The sequence below is a fragment of the Bombyx mori genome, chromosome 12 (assembly GCF_030269925.1).
Source record: "Bombyx mori chromosome 12, ASM3026992v2".
NCBI lineage: Eukaryota > Metazoa > Arthropoda > Insecta > Lepidoptera > Bombycidae > Bombyx > Bombyx mori.
Genome location: NC_085118.1, coordinates 14,341,032 through 14,355,793, shown reverse-complemented (window position 1 = coordinate 14,355,793; position 14,762 = coordinate 14,341,032). Strand labels below are relative to the sequence as shown.

Sequence of the window (14,762 nt, the reverse complement as noted above, 5' to 3'; positions counted from 1 at the left end):
AATTTTTGTATCATCGTGTAGTTATGAATTGGAAAAAGACAGTTGGGTACCGGCAACAAAAAGAAAGTACTTAAGAAGCATATCTATTAAACTAAAGCGGTTATTCACTTTTTACTGATTGTATGTAGAGCGTATCGGAAGCCCTCACAGTTAGGTATTATCATCTTGTGTATTACTTTACAATACAATACTACACAAATGGGGCTTCTTCATCCTCCTCCTGTCCCAAGGTTAGTCTGGTCAAAGAAGTTCATCTTGCAATACGCCAAGAATGAAAACAAATTAAAAATACATCAAGACAATTTGTAATAGTTAATAGAAATAAATATAGTTTTTTGTTTATTTGAATTTCACGGTATATCTCTGTCGGAATACACTTTGGCAATGAACAACATAATAAAATCCTTAAGCAACGTTTTACTGCGAAATAGTTTTGACGTATGGAAACGACATTGAGACTTTTAGAAACATATAAGTATAGGAGTATAACAACACCACGATTGCAACAATTTCCCATTTAGTAATAGTAGTAAATACATAGGTTATTAAATAATGAATGAAGGTACTTTTGAATGAAAAAATAGCTCGTTTGTATTGAAGTTTTTTAACCTAGAGTCTTTGCCAATATTGTCAAGTTACGTTTTTTTTTTTTTTTTATTGCTTATATAAATGAGCTCGCTCGCCTTCCAGGTGGTTACCAGAACCCAGAGACATATGTCTTGAGTGGAGACCGCGAATTGGCAAACGTTGTGCAGGATGCCTTCAGGCTCGGTGGAATGATGATCTATGCAGGGCGACTGCCAAGAGCTGGATAAGAAAAGTCGTGCTCAGTGGCGTGCAATTGCTATAGACTGATGATGATGATGATAGCACAACGTGACTACCACCACCCACTTTACGTTATTTTAACTCATTTTAAAAGGGTATTCTGAATTTGGACCGTACGTTTTTGGTATAAGTTTTCGAACAAAAACGTTTGTTCTCTGTCACTTACGACATAATGCTTTTACGGAATCTCTCTTGGAAGTCTTAAAGTGACCACGGGTTGATAGTTGAGAGGCCCAGTGTCCAGTGCCAGTTTTTTTTTTACATAAACGATTTTCGTAAATATTTGCAGGTATTTGTATAGATTTTTGCCCTTTTTCTAATAATGATCGCGACGTATTCGTAATAAATCCAATTTGAAAAGTTGAAACTGAGTTACGGAAGAGCGCTTCGAGACATGAATAGACAGACCGGTAATACTGGTACGCGGAAAACAAGAACGTGCGTTTGATAATTCTATAGTCATAGTTATATGATTGATCTTTTTTTATAGTCTGCAATGACCTACGATTAGCACCTAAAGGTCACAATCGCTCACGGTAGTCAGACAATATCAAGGAAATCCGCTGTCCGTCCCTGTTTTTTTTTTGCTTACCTAGCTGAACGGGCTCACCTAATGTTAAGTATTAACTGAAACCCATAGACATCCACCCTCCTTGAGACATGAGCTCTAAGTCTTAGATTTATAGTACAACTGCTGCTTCACCTTTCAGACCGAAACGCATTACTGCTTCACGGCGGAAATAGGCAGAACGATGGTACATCCCCAGACAACTTTTTTTTTATTGCTTATATGGGTGGACCAGCTCAGATCCCACCTGGCGTTAAATGGTTACTGGAGCCCATAGACATCTACAACGTAAATGCGCTACCCACCTTGAGATATAAGTTTTAAGGTTTCAGTAGGTATAGTTACAAGGGGTACCCACCCTTCAAACCGAAACGCATTACTGCTTCACGGCAGAAATAGGCATAGTGGTGGTACCCACCCGCGCGGACTCACAAGACGTCCTACCACCAGTAAAATATTGTCCTACCACCTTTGTGTTCATAAGTAAAATAATAATAAGTTATTATAAGTTATTATTATAGGCAGCGGCCTGACTCTGCCTCTGGCATTGCTGAAGTCCATGGGCGACGGTAACCACTCGCCATCAGGTAGGCCGTATACTCGTCTGCCTACAACGACAATAAAAAAGGCAAAAAAATATTTTATTAATCAAACCGTCCTAAAGTTTGTTAGCGGAGCGACCGCACACGCCAACAAGCCATTTCACAAGAAAACCTCAAATAGTTATTTAGATACCGAAAACTGCATAGTCACGCTTCTTAGAAATAGCTTCAATAGACTGTCAATGTTATAGATGTGTTTATTTCTTTAGATGGACGAGCTCTTCTCGGTGATCCTGGTTACATTATGTTATGGACATCAGTCACATCGTGAATACTGACGGCATGTACCTTGAGACATGAGGTCTAAGTCTCAATCGTATAACGGCATGGCAGAATCGTCTCAAAGTTAATATTTAATTATTATATATACATATTATAGTATATATTATAGTATATACAATATTAGGGTATGTATCACTACATAGTATAAAACAAAGTCGCTACCTCAGTCCCTATGTATGCTTAAATCTTTAAAACTACGCATAGGATTTTGATGCGGTTTTTTTAATAGATAGAGTGATTGAAGAGGAAGGTTTATCTATATATTAATACGTAAAGCAAAAACTTTGTATCCCTTTTTACGAAAATTGCGCGGACGGAGGAGTATGAAATTTTCCACACTTATAGAGAACATAGAGAAGAAGTGCACAATGCTAATATATTTTTTAAATAATGCATAAAAGATACATTAAATCAATAAAGAAAACATTAGACCCACTACATACCATGTATTTGACACACACACGCATGCATACTATTTATTGTCAAACTTTTGTTCTTGACGTCTGTTGTCAAATTGAGAATAGATTAAATATTGTTTGTCTTTGTTAATATTTTTATAGTGTAGTCTTGGCGAAATTTGTGATTATAGAAGTATAAAATACAATCATAATAGTGTTCAAACTTACAATTCCAATTAATTATAGTCGAATTTCGACTACTGCGGGACCTCTAGTATGTACTTATAATAACATCCATTAAATAGTGGAGAAATCAATAATAAATTACAGTTTCCGAAGCGAAGCGAGGGCGGGTCGCTAGTTAGGTATATTTATTTAATTTATTCATTGATTTATTATAATATTGTATGTATTTATGGTAATTTCTATTTTATGTATTAGTTTATTTTATATTATTTGCTTGTAAAATAAGCATAGTTAGTATACTGCATAATAGTATGAAATAAATTTTCCTTTAGTTCATCAACCAATGCACCTACTGTGTTATTGTCTCCATCGCCCTTGGTCCACGGGTAGAGAAAGCCAATTATATTAAGATATTAAGTACGCCAATGTACAATACTTGTAATGTACATGAAGTATGACATGTTCTGTCATGATAAACATCTTTAACAAAAGACTTTTTGTTATTGCCTACCTATCTGCCAGTGGCCCTGGCCATTCTGGCTTCACCATGACCGGTGTGCGAGTTCAGGGGGCTCAACCTGAAAGAATGTACTAGCATCTGCCCTAGCAAGAGCAGTGCTTCGCGAAGTGCGGCGAAGAAATCGCGATCCACTGAAAATCGAGGGCGAGATAAAAGACAATAATTTCACCTCCATTAGGTATAGCCGAAAACAATAACAGTAATATCGAATTAGCGCGTTCCACATGCAATGGCCCACTGAGTTTCTCGCCGGATCTTCGCAGTGGGTCGCGTTTGCAATTGGGTGGTAGATTCTGCGAAGCACTGCTCTTGCTAGGGCTAGTGTTAGCAAATTCTCTCAGATTGCACCCGTGAGCTCACCTATCTATACGCGAAGCCTCTGAGGCTACCAGCGAATAGGTAGAAAGGAAACAAACAGACGATCAATTCTCTCGTTTTAATAAGGGAATGATCGTGGAAATTTACGCATTACGTTATATTGCCCCTAATTTTATTTACAAGCTAAAGGAATAAGATCAGTTTAAGTTTAACTAAACATATAGGATGTGCAACCTTTATTGAAAAGGATTACCTTATTTTATTTATTTATTTATTTGGGAAACAAACAGTACAATACAAACATATAATATTAAAAAAAAAAAAGCTAAAACAATAACCAAATATGTTTCCACAATCAAAATCACATATAAGTAGAAAGTGAACAAGCAGATATGGTATGGAAGATATGTGGTAAAACATCGTTACGTTCAATAGAGTGGTCAATTACTAACTTCTTAAAGAAAATATATTTTACAATGAGGTCTGTGCCAACAAAAGCTTAAATATAAAACTGTAAAAGAAAGAGTCCTTTGTATGGCCCAAGTTTTTGAGGTCATAAAAACAAAGGTATGACTGTTTTTTTGTTTTAAAAGCATTTCAACCAAATCTTGAGTAATCTAAATCGTACATAATATAAAATTAAACTAACAAAATAAGATTCATTTTTGTACGGAGAATCCAACACAAGCGAACATATTTTCCCTGATGTGAACGTTTATAATATACCCGTGACTTTGAAAAAAAGACCTTATGCCTATGACAAGAAGCTATATTATTCTTGAATTTTTACGCCAAAGAAAACCTTGTAAAAATAATTAGGCATATAACAGTATGTAAAAACATAGTTAAATATCACAGAATAATTTTACTAAAAGTAGTGGAGGGCTATGCAATGCCATATTTCACTCAAAGGAACATTGGTATTTTCAAAATTTTTTCTTATTACAAGATTACAATATACATGGATCATATACTTTGATGGTGTTTTTGTGGTATTTACCGATGAATTTACTGATAGTTGACGTCTTGTGAGTCCGCACGGGATGGTATCACCACCTGTTTAGCTCTGCCGTGAAGACATAATACTTTTTTTGGGATTTGAAGGATGGGACTGTCTTTGTACTGTAAAAAGAGAAACTTGGAAGTTCAACTTGTTATATTCAAAGTAATTACGATTTACGATGTAATTGACTACTCTGTAATTATGTTAAATTGTAATTTACTTATTTTGCAATTATTAAATACATTGTATTCAATGACTATATCGTATCGATTAATCAGATTACATTGTAATTAAATTATTTTGTAGTTTAATTACTAATTAGATTACAAAAGTAACTAGTTACGCCCATCACTGCTTGGAACTCACGTCTCAAGGTGGTTGGTGGCATTCACGTTGTTGTTGTCTACGGGCTCCGTTGACCACTTAACGCCAGATTAACCGTGAGCTGGTCGACTGATATAATCAAAAACAAGAATACATGAGTACCTACATAAAAATAAAAAGAGATTGCTTTTTTTTAAACGTAAATTTAGACCAGTGAAATTTATTCATCTTTAAGTATTCGTGGAAGTATTCGTGCAAATTCATCGAAAGACCGCAATGTATCCCGCAAAATCAAAGTGAGGCTGGTACGTACATTGCTCTTCTCAATTTTTCTTTATGGCGCCGAATCCTGGACGATAAGAGAAAATGAGAGGGCAAAGATTGACGCTTTTGAAATGTGGTGTTGGAGACGGATGTTGCGAATACCATGGACAGCACGCCGGATCAACCTAGCCATTCTGAAGGAGCTCGGTATTGCCACAAGGCTGTCCGCTATCTACGTCCAACGTATTTTCACGTACTTCGGCCACATCGCTCGTAGAGGCCCCGATAACTTAGAGAAGCTGATAGTAGTTGGTCAGTTTAACGGGAGAAGATCACGCGGACGCTCACCTATCCGCTGGTCTGATCTGGTAAAGACGCTCACCGGCCTGCCAATAACCGAGGCTATAAACACCGCGGAGGACATGAAGACGTGGGGAAGCATTGTGCATCGAGTGGCCCACATTTCAAATTAGACACGACCTTCAGCAATGAAGAGACCGACTCAGAAGAAGTATTCGTGCATATAATTTTACATCTGCAGCGGCTACCAGTTTTCCTAAGTCGCCAGATCTCAATTGACGAGGTATTATCATACACCGACAGCAATCATCACACAAACTCAACGCTCAGCTCCGTACTGAACACGTTTGCAGTAATTTCAATTATAACAAGCACAGCAATAAACATTTATAGAAACAACAAAGCATCAGGTCATCGCTCTCATTAACTCGAAGTTCCGTTAGGGGTCTAATCAAAATACAAAAGAAATTTAACTCACATTTACATACTCAAATAAACAGGGGCTAATGTACAGGGCAAATATAAATGGGGCTTTACGCGGTTACCAGAGCCAACAGACATGACAAAATGACCTTCAACGTGAGGTCCAAGTTTCTATAACGGTATAACGGCTGTTTTAGCCTTGGAGCCGGTACGCGTGGCTGCTTCGTTGCAGCAACAGCCAGGTTGGAGGTACTTACTTGTGTAGGCTTACAAAGCCGGTAGGGCTTCAGTATAAATAGGTACGCGATACGCCTACACGCCAACGAAAGGATACAAAAACCATACACATATTATATAATTGTCGTGGACGACTTAAGTAATATTAAGAAATTGTTTTGATTATTATTTTAAATGATACAATGTTGTTTTGATAAATATCACAAAAATGTAGATTAGACGCCGTAATGCCAGAGCATACAATGGCGGTACGTGGACAGTCGCGTCAACACGTCCTTACGAATCCATCAGATCCAATAACCCATGCATTAACCTTAGGAGTAGGGACCCCGGTAGTCGTAGTCGTCGAACTAGGCAAAGAGTTCGACATACAACCTAACCTAAACATCAGCCCGCTGAGTTCTCGCCGGATTTTCTCAGCGGGTCGCGATTCCGATTCGGTAGTAGATTCATTCGCGAAGCAGCTACTCTTACTACTTTGGAGGCGCTCGGGTAGCTGTTAGCAAATCCCACCCCTCCTGGCTGAGCCCTTGCCCCCCCCCCACCTGCCCTAGTAAAACTGGAAGGGCCTCTGGGCCCTCATTAATCTCTCAAACATCAGTCAGTAGATCAGTTAGAACGAAACTGTCGGTTTACCCGTAATTGTGCAAAGTTCAGAGTTTCAATGGTTATTTATTCAAAAGATTTGACTGACTTTTAGTGCAATAAACTGAGTTCTACCGAATACGAATGATGACGGATCTGCCGCTCAGCCATCCCTGGCGCCGTCATGCATATGATGCCATACTTTGCCCTGGATTCAATCTTTAATCAATGTACCCTGTGGTACCGACGACTAGACAAAATTGATTATAATTACATAGATAATAATACTTTCATGACCACCCGATCTATATAGACTAAACTACTTAGAGCGATGGGTTTTTGTTTAAGCGACATTTTTGCTACTTTACATGAGAGCCATTTAAAATTTAAAATTTGAAAAACATATCATAACTAAAAACCTCTTCAGCTATTTGAATGGAGTAAACTTAATTGAAATTCAATCAAAAACATCGAACAGTAGATGCTGACACTAAATAAAACGCACCTTTGATTACGAAGATAAATGTCGCGTTTTTAGCGAAATGTCGCTTAAACTAAATAGCCTTTCACCGCTCGGTATATATTAGTCTAGTATTTTCTACGGTAATCGCGGGTCATAGACTTAATTAAGACTATTTTTTACGGTTCAATCTCACGCTCATTGTTTTCATTTTATTATTTCCTTTTTTAGAATACTTTACAGTTTTATTGGTCTTTTTTTTATTTTTTATTGCTTAGCTTTATTGGTCACGGAAGACTGAGATCTACGGCTTACTTTTATTTAACAGTAAACCCGTTACTAAAATAATATAAAACAAAAGTAAATTTAATTAAGTATATATTATTATGTATACCATTATTATGTGTAACAATGAGCGTGAGATTAAACCGTAAAAAATAGTCTTAATTAAGTCTATGACCCGTGATTACCGTAGAAAATACTAGACTAATATATACCGAGCGGTGAAAGGCTATTTAGTTTAAGCGACATTTCGCTTAATACGCGACATTTGTCTTTGTAACCAAACACATCATTTCGGATCCTCCCGATCCACTATAGGTGCTTTTTGGGTTTTTCAAGCACCGGTCATCGTTCTCATCGAACCCGTCGCTTGCGACGAAGGGCTCGACGAGTAAATTAACCCTCAGACACAGCCCACTGAGTTTCTCGCCGGGTCTTCTCAGTGGGTCGCGTTTCCGATCCGGTGGTGGATCACGGCTCTTGCTAGGGTTCGTGTTAGCGACGTCGTCAGGTTTGAGCCCCGTGAGCTTACCTACTAGTTAAGGTTCCGCTGAAATAGACTCTCAAGGCGGCTTATTTAGAAAATTTCCTGAAAATTGCAGTTTCGTTTTCTATAGAGAAGATAGATACTTTTTTTAAAAAAAAATTATTGCTTAGATGGGTGGACGAGCTCACAGTCCACCTGGTGTTAAGTGGTTACTGGAGCCCATAGACATCTACAACGTAAATGCGCCACCCACCTTGAGATATAAGTTCTAAGTATAGTTACAACGGCTGCCCCCCCTTCAAGCCGAAACGCATTACTGCTTCACGGCAGAAATAAGCGGGGTGGTGGCACCTACCCGTGCGGACTCATAAGAATTCCTACCACCAGTAGATATCTTTAAACATGATGCCGAATTTTGCGTTATTCAAAGACGCGAACTCCACTCCTTGACTAGAAAAAGCAATGTAATTAACTACTTGATTACAAAAATATAACAATTCATGTTCTATTGTACAACCGAATATAATTGCATTGTTGATAATAATATAATTACGACCGTAAGCCCAGACGCCTGCTCGCGGGAAAATAATCAATCTGAAACTGACAATTCAAGCGTGTGCTCACTATAGTTTAATTACAAGTGGTTTTATTTATAGCTTATAATAAAACATTCTGAATTGAATGCGAAAATAATGTCTTTTTTTTTTAATTAAAGCAGCTGCAGTGTTTATGTCATCTATCCAAGAATAAATCTAAATGTATTATAAAGACATATCCATGATCTGATTTTCGAGTCAAATATTTCAATTTATAAAATGATTTTAAATATTTAAAGTTGAAACATATAATAATATACATAAATTAGTAGTACCTACTCTGAGGAATAGCAGATATCATCTATTCTATTTTGGAATGGTTTGTTACAAGCGCTAGGTACCGTCACCCTGCCTATTTCTACCGTGAAACAGTCGTTCATTCCTGTTTCAAAGGATTTTTAGACAGGGACCATATGCCTCTGGAATGAACTCCTCTCCACGATATTACCCGGAGGAGTGTCTATATAATGTCTATATACTAAGCAGCGTTTTGACTGTAACCCTAGCGCTGTTGATGTCGATTAGAGGCAAAATAGGTAGCTCCTCGAAGTACCATGTAATCAACACTAAGTCAGACTTTTATCGTGTAAGATCCCCGGGCTTATCATCAGTGGAGTATCCAAAAAGTCGGAAATACGAAATGAATCAAACGATATTGAGCCGTAGCTGCATTGGCACATGTCACAAAACCTCACCATTAGTTTTCGTTATTTATAATTGTGATTTAAACACCGCATTCGTATCGTTTCAACGTATGCATCATGCATTTGTTACGAAATTCAATTGTGAAATAGTTAGTGCTCGCGTCGACTTTGACAGAGCAATAAACATAGGGTTTTTATTTCAAAATAATGACATTCGATTAATTTTTAATTATCAGTGAAGGTGAATCGATTTTTGTGGTTCCTTACGGTTTTCAATTATTTTTGATTGGATATTCGGATAAACGATGATAGCTGTGTTTGGCGGAGACCACCAACCATAAGTCACCAGTTCGAAATCTCAATAATGTAGCGATGGCTACCATAAAATAAAAAAATTATGGCCAAAACCTGAATCGCGCTAACGACATTTTCAAAATAGGCTTGCATTTCTTCTGATATGCAAGATTCGAACAACAACGTTCGGAAGATCTTCTCTTTGTCTTAAATGTTATCTTATCTTCCCTTCAAAATTATTTTTATTGCCCGTGTAGGCAGACGACCATACGGCCCTCCTGATGGTAAGTGGTTACCGTCGCCCATGGATTTCAGCAATGCCAGGGGCAGAGCCAAGCCGTCGCCTACCGTTGCGTTACGTATTTTCAATTTATACAGTTCTGAACATGTACTGATATTTGTGAGTCGTGATGATAGTCTGTCAAACCGTGACATCCTAGATCTACTGTTCTGTCTCCACTATCATAAGCATTACCAGTAGCCATAATAGCAGTATTTCTATTTTCCTATATTACACCTTAATCCCTGACCTTCAATAATTAAATACTAAGTAGGGTTATAAGGCTTTGTTATTTTAATTAGCGTGTGTATTAAAGAAGTAGAAACTCTGACTTATCATTTAACTATAACTACGACTTCACAGCTTAAGATAAACGACAGCATCCACGTCTAATGACCACAGTACCTATTGACCACTCGGTGGACTATGGCTGAAGGGTTCGTGCGAAAATACAATCAAACTTATTTATTTATCACGCGTATCTCTTCCTATTATTTCCTTGTCTAACTTTACGACAGTAATCATGGGTTCGCTGGGCCTACCATCACACTAATGCAATTGAAACTTCAGTCTTATGTGTCAAGGTCTCGCGGTGCCATTCACATTGCTGATAGATAACAGCAGCAACCATCTTAGCGTCGAGCTATGAGTCGATCTTAAGGAATAATATTTAATAATCGATTATAAATAAAATCTACATGCATAAACGAATTATTATTGCGTGATGCCGTGCTAATGGGTAAACTCTTCACTTTGACTTCAACTAAGCAAATAATTCTGAGGCATCACCGTCGTATACCGTACAAATATTCCTATAATTCAGGCACAAATTAATTTTTGGCACCGTCTTAGTACAAAATATATTTTAAGTTTTATTTTGCAATTGCAATTAAAAATAACGAAACACGCGCTAATTAATTGTGCCAGAAGGAGAATTCGTATTTTAATTATATTACAATCTATTTAGAGAAAAATCCTCTTTCTAACTTTGAAAGTAACGTCAGTTCAGTCTTTTCTAAGATTGGAACGCGGTTAAATAAACAGTACGCTAAATATAACACACAGACAATGCATATTTTATGTGCATTTGTTTGGATGAAGATTTCCAATCACAACCGATATGTTTGATAACGTAATCACAGATAAAAAGTCGAAAACACAGAGGAAGGCTGTGAATCCACTTCCAATATATTAGATTTCACGAGTAAAATTATATTTTTTTAATCAAAATACACAAAAGATCTTTACCATAACTTAACGCAACACAAAAACAATAATGCACATGAAACTCTTCCCGTTGGGCCGTTCAAAAAACTCAATAAAAAGGGTTCTTCAATTGCGAGTTTTTTTTTTTAACGATACGGAAAAATATTGAACACGGGATTAAACTAAAAAATATTCTTAGGTCAATTTACGTGTTTGGCTAACGCAACGCGGGAACCGCCCGCTACCGCCGCCAATCGAATAAATACTGAACATAGATTAAACACAAGACTGAATGGGTGAGTATTTAATATCTACGCAATGCATTAATGATGGTGACATAGAATGCATCTAAGTTAAATAGAACAGTTTTTTGATTACAAAGCGTGACAATAATTCAGCCTAATGTTAACTATTGTAAAGTAGCGATTTGTATCTATGGCGAATATGTTTATTTATAATGCGAACGTCTCTGAGTTTATTGGCCGAGAAACATGCGCGCGCACGTCTTACGATATACGATTAATTGAATTGACATATGGTATTGTTGATGATACCTTAGGGTAGACTTTTGTTATAATATCATCAACATACGGAAATTGGGGCTGAGAGTTTTAACAAATGTGTATTTTTTTGTTCGTTAACTAGTAATCGCTGACCATGATCGGATTTTATAAAAAAATATGATTTTTATAGTCGCCGGGCGTATGAAACCATGGCCGTCTTTTGTATTAAGTGTTTCATTGCAACTTGATGGCTGCCTCAGCTTAGTGGTTGATCTTCTCTACAAACCGGATTGTATGATTGCTTTGTGGCAGAAAAAAATTAAATAATTGTACCCATCCTTAGCGGCTCACGTTACGCCTTCTCTGATCTGTCGTCAGCAGATAAAGGCATAGTCCAGTCCTCGGTCCCACTGTTTTACCATCATCGTATATTTTTAAAGGTCTGATGGTACGTGGTCAACATAGGTCTTGGACGTGAGCAATGCCATACGCCACAGCTAAGATGTTGAGTATTAACGCCTATTATTATCCTTAATAACATTTCTCTCCCTGGTTCTCATTTACACGGCTTGGTACCACTGTCAGGTCAATTTCTTACGCGAAGAAATCGTTCGCTTTGTTTGGTATCTATTTTTCAACCATTTACTCAATTGAGTCCAAAAATACATAGGATCCAATGGGCAACATCTAAGCAAGACCTGCGTATGAAAAAAAAAATTGAAGCTTGCCATTAAAAACGAATTTTTTACACATATCTATAGCATATATTTTTTATAAACATTCGAAGTGCGTCAGGAAAATTTGGTAATTAAAATATTTATAATCGCGTAGAAACAAGATGTTCCGTAGCTAATAGGAGAAGCGGTTTGCATTCAAACCATGCACCTTCTCTCTGGATAGCAGATCATAAAAAAAGGGTGCGTGTACTTATGTACGCGCGTAAGAAGTTATACTTTATTTTTATTAAATTTACTTCTTTTTTTTTTGAAGTGAAACTTCCTTATCGGCGTTGGAAAAAAATTTACCGTCACATTTTTCGGTTACGCGTCACATTTTTCCGTTACGCGCCATCTGTTTTGTATTCATGTCTATGATAATAAAATCCTTTTGTTTAAACTTTATCTAATTTAACTTTTTTGTATTCATGTCTATGATAATAAAATCCTTTTGTTTAAACTTTATCTAATTTGACTTTATTTAACCAATTTCTAGAAAGTTGCATGTAGATCATTTTTCGAAAAATAAGGCCATAAATAAGTTTCACTTCTTACGTGTGTACACTAGTACACGCACACATTTTTTTTTTTTTTAAACAATTTGAAAAAAAATCGATTAAACAACATCCTCAAACACGCATATTGGACATCCCTTTTTCTTGACATCGTATAAATTCGGTAATTCTCGGTACGGTTCGGAAAGTTCACCTGCGGGTATATTCAGACTCGCCAAGTTACGTCGGTCGTATTATAATGAGCGATTTAGTGGGCAACTTCATTCTGTTAATTTTGTGTCACGGTGCGCGCGCATCGTAAAATTTCACTCTCATAAATTTTTCATAACGCGCCTAAAGAAGTATAACTTAAAAAACATAAAATCTGTAGATGTAGAATGAGATATAACTATAAGGAATGCATGAAAATTGTCTATTCGACTTAGTGAGAAGCTCTTAATGTACGAACGAAATAAAAGCTCCGATTCTACTATATAGCTACTGATCACTAACAGACGGCAATGTGGTATCAGGTGTGACTCGCCAAAAAGATCAAAGCCAGGAAAACGATTTACATAAAAACAGATAAAAAGAAAAATCAAGTTACGAAAATAATGGTTACGAAAATTAATTGGCTGTAAAAGTCATCTTGTATATGGCATCCGTTTTTTTTTTTGGGATGCAAGTCATTCCGCAGCTGGAGCTTAATAAATATTTTGGAAGTAAAAACTTCAGTATCGATTTATGTTTTATTCGTAGTACCCTGTACGATGTTAACTAGTTAATTTTAATCTATGTGATATTTATAGTACATACAATTGTATTTTACCTAATATTTCATGCAAGAGCACTACGTTTTCTGCATAATATAATAAACCCTACTTTTCACCATCAAAGGAAACGCGGGAAACTCAATAATCAAATTTAATCAAAATACTCACGGAAACATAAATTTTAAATAAATATAAATAAATATCATAAACGTATTTTAACTGTCCATTTTTTTTGTTGCATCAAATTTACTCGATTGTAAAAAGCTTGGCACAAAAAGCAATGACGTATTGAATTATATGTATTTACGTCTTCCATTGACATACATTGTATACATGTAGTAAGTAGAAAAAAAGGTCAAGCCTAAATCCCTCTAGAATATGAAACCTGAATTAGTTTGAATAAAGATTACACCTCATTTAAACTTCGCGTTACAAGATAATAACCAATTTAATCGTAATATAACAGTATTTTCTGATGATTTCTAAACGTATATGACAGAGAGGTTGTTTCCATAGTGTTTTTAAAATGATAATGTCATCTTCATCATTATCATTGCCTTCCATAGTGACAGTAACTAAGATTTACTTTTTCAAATAATTAATTTTATTGAATTTCAAGTGTAGGTATAACAACAACCACAGAGAGCTCCACACCGTTCGGCTGCTCGAGTCGGAATGTGTTGTGCGTTTTTTTTTTCTTTCTACCCTGCCCTTTTTGGTATCGGAGCTGGAATTGAAAGAACATCGCCCCATTGTATCATTGACATTGATGTCGGTTAGGTGTGCGAATTTTGAAGCAACATGACTCGGTCACTGTACTCTCCAAACCTCCGAGCCCGGAGGTAAATCTTTGACCAGAACAGGGATACCCTGTAATATAATAATACAAAATAATTTTCCATCCCAATATCAGACTTTTTTTGTATATAACTCCACTCGACGAGTCAACATCTTAAATCAGGACTTAGAAAATTGCCGCTTAGATTTTTTAACGGTCCGCGTATGCCTACTATAGTTATGGATTATTTTGATGAGCATAACGTGTTGATACGACTTTCGTTTATCATTAACTCAATTGCACACTAGACGAAATTAAATAATATATCCGAGACAAAAATAAATATCAAATAACAGTATAAGCATTTCATTTCTCTGTGAAAGATATTCCGTCAATTTTATCGGAAACCAC

The 14,762-nt window shown here is 36.5% G+C and overlaps 1 protein-coding gene across 2 annotated transcripts in view; it reads right to left on the bottom strand.

Moving 5' to 3' along the window:
• The window catches only part of LOC101741720 (ATP-binding cassette sub-family G member 1), a 54,642-nt gene extending 43,284 nt beyond the window's left edge, over positions 1-11,358 (bottom strand). The window contains exon 1 of one of the 2 annotated variants that reach the window (XM_012690906.4): positions 11,130-11,358. The gene's annotated coding sequence lies outside the window, so the exon portion shown is untranslated. The remainder of the gene's footprint in view (positions 1-11,129) is intronic. The other variant, XM_038014480.2, reaches the window with a different exon arrangement.
• Between the last annotated feature and the right edge of the window lie 3,404 nt (positions 11,359-14,762).